Source organism: Cucurbita moschata, unplaced genomic scaffold (genome assembly GCF_002738365.1).
Source record: "Cucurbita moschata cultivar Rifu unplaced genomic scaffold, Cmos_1.0 Cmo_Scf00353, whole genome shotgun sequence".
Classification (NCBI taxonomy): Eukaryota; Viridiplantae; Streptophyta; class Magnoliopsida; order Cucurbitales; family Cucurbitaceae; genus Cucurbita; species Cucurbita moschata.
The window spans coordinates 2,579-10,927 of record NW_019268869.1 but is presented as its reverse complement, the minus strand read 5'-3'; the positions used below and the strand labels follow the sequence as shown (position 1 = coordinate 10,927).

Below are 8,349 nucleotides of genomic sequence, written 5' to 3'. Positions count from 1 at the left end.
ATAGATGTGTCGTTTTAGGCATCTACAAGCCACGAGACTTCGTGGAAGAGAAGCAGAGAGTCCAACAAAGAGTTAGAGGAGGAAAACGATGAGAAAGAACGTAAGAAATAGCTACAAAGAGGAGAGAGATGAAAAACAGAAAATCGCGCTAAGTCGGGCAAAGAAGACGAATCCATCGAATCCAGATACAAATCTGGATCTAGGTCAAAATCAAACCCACAACCCACTGCCAATCCATTGATTCGGCCCAACACAAGCTCAAGACCCAATTATAATAGCCAACCCAACCCAACGTCTCCAGCCTAGCTTGGCAGCCCAGCACCTGCGATCCCACATCTGCCTATCCAACCCGCAACGCCTGCAGCCCGAAACCTGATAGTCCATGGCGAAGCCCAATTACCTAAGACCCACCTACAGCAGCCCAACACCCACGCCGCGATCCAGCAATCGCACTTGACTCGCGCCTCGACCCAATTTACGTAACGACCCTAATATTTTACCTATTTAATATGAGGTCGTTACTATACCTTGAAATGCGGAATATACAATAAACGGGCCCTATTCATAAATGCGACTTACTCTTTCCTTTTGTTACCTCGTGAAAGAGAAAATGATTACAAGGAAAAAAAAAAGAGAAGAACATTATTGAAATAAAGGAAAAGTAACGAAACCAAAATGAATGTTTTATTCTACTCTATGGTTTATTATGCAATTATATTTCAACCTATACTAACCTATACTAATGATGTANAAATCAAACCCACAACCCACTGCCAATCCATTGATTCGGCCCAACACAAGCTCAAGACCCAATTATAATAGTCAACCCAACCCAACGTCTCCAGCCTAGCTTGGCAGCCCAGCACCTGTGATCCCACATCTGCCTATCCAACCCGCAACGCCTGCAGCCCGAAACCTGATAGTCCATGGCGAAGCCCAATTACCTAAGACCCACCTACAGCAGCCCAACACCCACGGCGCGATCCAGCAATCGCACTTGACTCGCGCCTCGACCCTAATATTTTACCTATTTAATATGAGGTCGTTACTATACCTTGAAATGCGGAATATACAATAAACGGGCCCTATTCATAAATGCGACTTACTCTTTCCTTTTGTTACCTCGTGAAAGAGAAAATGATTACAAGGAAAAAAAAAAAAAGAGAAGAACATTATTGAAATAAAGGAAAAGTAACGAAACCAAAATGAATGTTTTATTCTACTCTATGGTTTATTATGCAATTATATTTCAACCTATACTAACCTATACTAATGATGTAGACCGAATTCAGCCTAGACTACGAAATAGAAAAACAAACAACTACCCTGTGCATGTGCCACGATCCGAGGTGTTCGATGTCGCCGTCGTTGTCACATGGGTGTCTTGCCCTTATCTGCAAAAGTAAAGTAGCACGAGGCTTCCCCCTATCGGGGGTTATGCGACAATCACATGCAATGAAATGGTGGGACCTATCGTTTCAATTCGTTTCGTTGTCCCTACGGTGCAATCCTAACGGGTAATCGTGGACGTGTACCATATACTCTACACACAGCCCATACGTGCGAGTATGGGCTCACCAGCTAGTTCGCACACCGCTGGGCCATTGTCCTTATCTGGTGGGCATACTCTAGGAGCCCCTTATGCCGGGACCCGTTAAAACTAGAACCGTCACGGTAGCGCTATGCAATGCATAACGATCGTTGTCCTGCCATTGGATGTACGCGTCCGTACCCTCGTGATGGGATGGCGGTATCCCCCCAGATGCATGAACACACATAATGCATGAGGTACCCCTATTTCTACATTTATCTTTAATAACCATAACTCCCCTGTCACGTTCCATGCTTCATGTCATTCTCATTTTCAATTCACATTTCATACACATTTCTATCAGGGTTATGATTCCAGACAGTTTACCGTGTTTTATGTCATACAATTCATGCTGTTCACATTCACATATTCCATACAAACATGCCATAATCATTCAAGGACCACATATCATCACATGCATAACATATCACATCAAACTAAGCAGCATACATAGCATACATTCACGTTCACATGATTTCATACTTAAGCACATTAAACTAGCATACAATTTAATGACACGTGCAAATCCATGGGCACGTGCCAACATATAGCAAATAACGCGTAACCTACGACGGGTGAGCCATTTACCTGGTTAGCTTAAGTCGTTGTCACGTATATATCCTTAATGAAAGTTCGATTCCGTCCTTTGAAATCCAAGTCAACCTATGTGAGCTCATGACATCAGTTTCAAGTTTGAACTCTGTAAAATTATTTCTCTAATTTACAGGGTTAAAAACTGTTAGACAAAATTTAACGAGTTTCATGCCCTCTGATATTTACTGTTTTATTTTTAAATTCTGTTAAACAAATCTTCCCTTCTCCCTCTTTGTAATTATTTTCCTTTGGTAAATGATTTTCAGTTTTGTAAACATTTTCAATTCTATAATTGAGATATTCCTCTAATTCTCTAATTTTATATTTATTTTCATTCCGTAAACAAATATTGTTGGCCAATTTTAATTGATTGTTTGTCTACTATCTCATTGCCTACTAAAATTTTATTGATTCTAAACTGATTTCTTATAGCCATAACTATAAACAAAAAAGGAAATTTGAGATAGAATTTTACCCTAATAACAGACCAAAATCTCTCCTATGTCCCCATCATATCCTTTGAAACACCATTTACTTTTTACCACATCTGACATTTTTTTCTATTTATTTTTGGATTGATATGATAGGTGGGGTTTGTTAGACGAACACGACTCTCCATAATGGTATGATATTGTGAATATGGTATCTGATTCTAAATTGATTTCTTATAACCATAACTATAAACAAAAAAGGAAATCTGAGATAGAATTTTACTATGGTAACTAATTATTACTAGTAAAATAAAAAAGAGGAAATCTGAGATAGAATTTTACTATGGTAACTAATTATTACTAGTAAAATAAAAAAGAAAATCTTACCCTAATATTATTAGACCAAAATCTCTCCTATATCCCCCTTTTTTACTTTTTACCAGAGACATTTTTTTCTATTTATTTTTTGTTTTTGATTGAACTGATATGGTGGGGTTTGTTAGATGAACACGACTATCCACAATGGTATGATATTGTCCATTGATTTGCTGATTTGCTTCCCCAAAAGGCTCGTATGGAGTTAGTATTCCTCACTTATAAACCCATGTCCATTGCTTTGGGCTTCCCCAAAAGGCCTCATACCAATGGAAGACTTCCATCATCTTCCCCACGTTGTAATTCCTCCGCCCGGGTTAATACGGGTTTCTTTGGATAATAATATTTCAGAAAGGCTTCCCTTTACCGCCCGGGTTGATGCTGTGTTTATTATCCGACCACCACACTTCTGCATCTTTTTGTAACACATATGTCGCACACGCCACCTTATGGGTTGTTTGCACGTTTGGAGCAACTTCGAGGTGTCGCACACGCCACCTTATGTTCATAAGAGCATCTCATTGATTCAAAGGTTGTTTGCACGTTTGGAGCAACTTCAAGTGCAACTAGGCACGTGTTCTTTATGCTTTATTAATATGATGTATGATGATGTTTGATGCATGTTTTACAATAATTATGATGTGTTGATGATGACGATGTATGCTATAATGATGATCATAGTTTAGCTTTTTTTCTTCACCCTATAATTTGAATTGTGTCAGAAGTGGGATTTGAACCTACGCCCTCTCATGAGGACTAGAACTTGAGTCTAGTCAGGCCTTAGACCACTCGGCCATCCTGACTACTTTTTAATAAGTCCCACATTGGTTGACGAGGGGAATGAACCATTCGTTATAATGGTGTGAAAACCTCTCACTAATAGACGCGTTTTAGGACTGTGAGGCTGACGGCAATCCATAACAGGCCAAAATGGAATATATCTACTAGCGATTGGAGAGGGTGAGGAAGCATTTCTTTTAAGGGTGTGAAAAAATCTTCTTAGTAGACGCATTTTAAAACCGTGAGGCTGGTGGTGATATGTAATGCACAAAAGTGGACAATATCTGCTAACGGTGGGCTTGAGATATGGTATCAGAGCTAGTCACCAGGCGGTGTGCTAGTGAAGACTCTTGGCCCCAAGGTGGTGGATTGTGAGACTCCAAATTGATTAGAGAGAAGATGAAACATTTCTTATAAGGGTGTGGAAACGTCTCCCTAGTAGACTGCCAGCGAGGACGCTGGAAAACCTTTCCATAGTGATGCGTTTTAAAACCATGAGGCTGACGGCTATACGTAAGGAGCCAAAGCAGACAACATCTACTAGTGGTGGGCTCAGAATACTTTAAATAATTGGCTGGAATAGCTCAGTTGGTTAGAGTGTGTGGATGATCCCACATACACGAGAGGTAAGCTTTATACGCTTGAATAATGTCGTGTGTCGTCAGAATCCAGATTCAATTTTTAGGTTTTAAGAAGCTCATAGATGTGTCGTTTTAGGCATCTACAAGCCACGAGACTTCGTGAAAGAGAAGCAGAGAGTCCAATAAAGAGTTATAGGAGGAAAACGATGAGAAAGAACAATAGAAATGTTTGGTTTTATGTCATAAAACTCATAGTTTGTTAACAAAAACATATTCTATTTTCAATAAAATTATTATTGATGTTTATTAAGTAAAGATTGTTATCGAATAAAGTAAATTTTACAATCATTAATCTAAACCAAATAAACTAAGACCACTCTGGCTATAGTATGATTACTTGAACTATTCGTAGAGACATAAGAGTAGATCAAGTTCAAGTATATAGTCAAAATGATCTATAGTACAGGGATAAGGCTGAGTACCTTATCTTGGGGACACTATTGATGCGGCCCACTTTTATATATGATATAAACAATGTCATCACTAAATTGTACATGTGGGACATGTGAGTTGGGTCGTCCTATGCAATGAGTATGGAGAGGGTGAGGAAGCATTTCTTTTAAGGGTGTGGGAAAATCTTCCTAGTAGACGCATTTTAAAACCGTGAGGCTGGTGGTGATACGTAATGCACCAAAGTGGACAATATCTGCTAATGGTGGGCTTGAGATATGATATCAGAGCTAGTCACCAGGCGATGTGCCAGCGAAGACGCTGGGCCCCCAGGGGGGTGGATTGGAAGATTCCAGATTGGTTCAAGAGAAGATGAAACATTTCTTACAAGTGTGTGGAAACCTCTCCCTAGTAGACTGCCAACAAGGACGCTGGAAAACCTCTCCATAGTAGATGCGTTTTAGAACCGTGAAGCTGACGACGATACGTAACGTGCCAAAGCAAACAACATCTACTAGTGCTGAACTCGAAGAATTTTAAATTATTAGCTGGAATAGCTCAGTTGGTTAGAGCGTGTGGCTGTTAACCACAAGGTCGGAGGTTTAAACCCTCCTTCTAGCGTTGGTGATCATTTGTTCTTTATGAGTGTCTTGATAATATTATTGTCTTACATATTCTATTGAATAATAACCCTTGAATCATGTTATAAGATGTTGAACACCACATTCCTGGATAGCCTGCTTCAATCTCCATCTTCCATAAACTGAAATCTTGTCATCGAACTTCTCAATTCCAATCTTCTTTGAACTTTCCATCTTCACAGATCGAATTTTGCCTTACCAATTGTTAGAATCGCATAGAAACGAACTTACACACTCGATCTAGATGAACCCAAAGAACAAGAAAAAGAAGATGCCTTGTGCTTCCACTGCTTTGTGGTCCCGAATTTTGCCTTACCAATTGTTAGAATCGCATAGGAACGAACTTACACACTCGATCTAGATGAACCCAAAGAACAAGAAAAAGAAGATGCCTTGTGCTTCCACTGCTTTGTGGTCCCGAATTTTTCCTTACCAATTGTTAGAATCGCATAGGAACGAACTTACACACTCGATCTAGATGAACCCAAAGAATAAGAAAAAGAAGATGTCTTATGCTTCCACTGCTTTGTGGTCAAGGTATTATGTTTATGAACCCAAAGAACAAGAAAAAGAAGATGCCTTATGCTTCCACTGCTTTGTGGTCAAGGTATTATGTTTTACCCCAAACAGTGGTTGGTTCGTGAAGACCTCGGATCCTTTCCATCTTGATGGTGGTGAATTTCACCTTGTTAGGATCACACTACACACACAGTCGTAAGAAAATGCAAGAAAGAAACAGTGAGTCCAACAAAGAGTTAAAGGAGGAAAACGATGAGAAAGAGACAAAGATCCATTAGTTCGACACAACACAATTATAATAGCCAATCTATTTATCAAAAGCAGGATTTGAACCCACGCCCTCTCACGAGGACCAAAACTTGAGTTTGGCACCTTAGACCACTTGGCCATCCTGACAACTTATTAATAAATCCCACATTGGTTGGAGAGGGGAATGAATCATTCCTTGTAAGAGTGTAGAAACCTCTCACTAATAGACGTGTTTTAAAAGTGTGAGGCTGACGACGATCCAAAACAGGCCAAAAAGGAAGATATATGCTAGCGGTTGGAGAGGGTGAGGAAGCATTTCTTTTAAGGGTGTGGAAAAATCTTCCTAGTAAACGCATTTTAATACCGTGAGGCTGATGGTGATACGTAATGCGTCAAAGTGGACAATATTTGCTAATGGTGGGTTTGAAATATGGTATTAGAGCTAGTCACAGGCGGTGTGCCAGCGAAGACGTTGGGTCCCCAAAGGGGTGGATTGTGAGATTCCAAATCGGTTGGAGAGAAGTTGAAACGTTTCATATAAGCGTGTGGAAACCTCTCTTAGTAGACTGCCATCAAGGACGCTGGGANCAAGAATCATTCAAGCTAGACATGATCAATCTTGCTTGTGGAGTGATTCGAATCTCAATCAAGCGTTTTTCTTGCCTTGAGATATTCGATCAACAAGGTAATCTGAATCTTATTCCCCTTGTATTGATTCCTTATGTTATCACTCCATAACCTAGAACTCACACCTACAATGACCAAACTCGACGTTGAAACGCTTGGTTCATGACACAAAAATACCACCGATGATCCCACATACACGAGAGGTAAGCTTTATACACTTGAATANCTTGAGATATGGTATCAGAGCTAGTCACCAGGTGGTGTGCCAGTGAAGACGCTGGGCCCCAAGGGGGGTGGATTGTGAGATTCTAAATCGGTTGGAGAGAAGATGAAACATTTCTTATAAGGGTGTGGAAACCTCTCTCTAGTAGACTGCCAGCGAGGACACTAAAAAACCTCTCCATAGTGATGCGTTTTAAAACCATGATGCTGACGGCTATACGTAAAGAGCCAAAGCAGACAACAGCTACTAGTGGTGGGCTCAGAACATTTTAAATAATTGGTTGGAATACCTTAGTNTTTAGGCATCTACAAGCCACGAGACTTCATGAAAGAGAAGCATAGAGTCCAACAAAGAGTTACAAGAAGAAAACGATGAGAAAGAACATTAGAAATGTTGGGTTTTATGTCATAAAACTCATAGTTTGTAAACAAAAACATATTCTATTTTCAATAAAATTATTATTGATGTTTATTAAGTAAAGATTGTTATCGAATAAAGTAAATTTTACAATCATTAATCTAAACCAAATAAACTAAGAACACTCTGGCTATAGTATGATTACTTGAACTATACGTAGAGACATAAGAGTGGATCAAGTTCAAGTATATAGTCAAAATGATCTATAGTACAGGGATAAGGCTGAGTACCTTATCTTGGGGACACTATTGATGCGGCCCACTTTTATATATGATATAAACAATGTGATCACTAAATTGTACATGTGGGACATGTGAGTTGGGCCGTCCTATGCAATAAGTATTGCATAAGTTCAGACCATGAAGAAAATCACTCTCACTTTATAATGTCGTTTATTATTGATACTTATTTTTTCATTCAATGTCCTAGTTGGACCACAAACCAATTGTTCATCAGAGGATCAGTGGGACATAAGGAACAAGAAGTAACTTCAGGGGTAAAACGGTAAATTGACCCATCTCTAGTTACAAACAACCTGTGAAGGATCGACTTACTAATCATGGTTATATCAAATGAATAGAGATATATCTATAGTGAGGGGAGTGTAACTACTAGGCTATAGTGGAGTGTCCTAGTAGTTAACGAATGTTGGTTAACAAGGTTAATGAGTTTACCTGGTTAATCTCGGATCGTTGGAGCCTATGATCTATAGGTCCATTAGGTCCCCCTGCTAGCTCAAATCAGACTAATCCATATAACAATGTGACGAGTGAGTTCGAAGTGTTCGAATTCAAATTAGGGAATACGCATTAAATATATACGATATATTTAACCACATTTTTATTTTAATTACGAATTAAACAAAAAGAGA

At 39.3% G+C, this 8,349-nt stretch overlaps 1 non-coding gene across 1 annotated transcript; it reads left to right on the top strand.

The window, feature by feature from the left end:
* The first annotated feature begins 5,349 nt into the window (after positions 1-5,349).
* TRNAN-GUU lies at positions 5,350-5,423 on the top strand. Its single transcript has one exon. It is a non-coding gene; the product is annotated as a tRNA-Asn (tRNA).
* Positions 5,424-8,349: the final 2,926 nt, after the last annotated feature.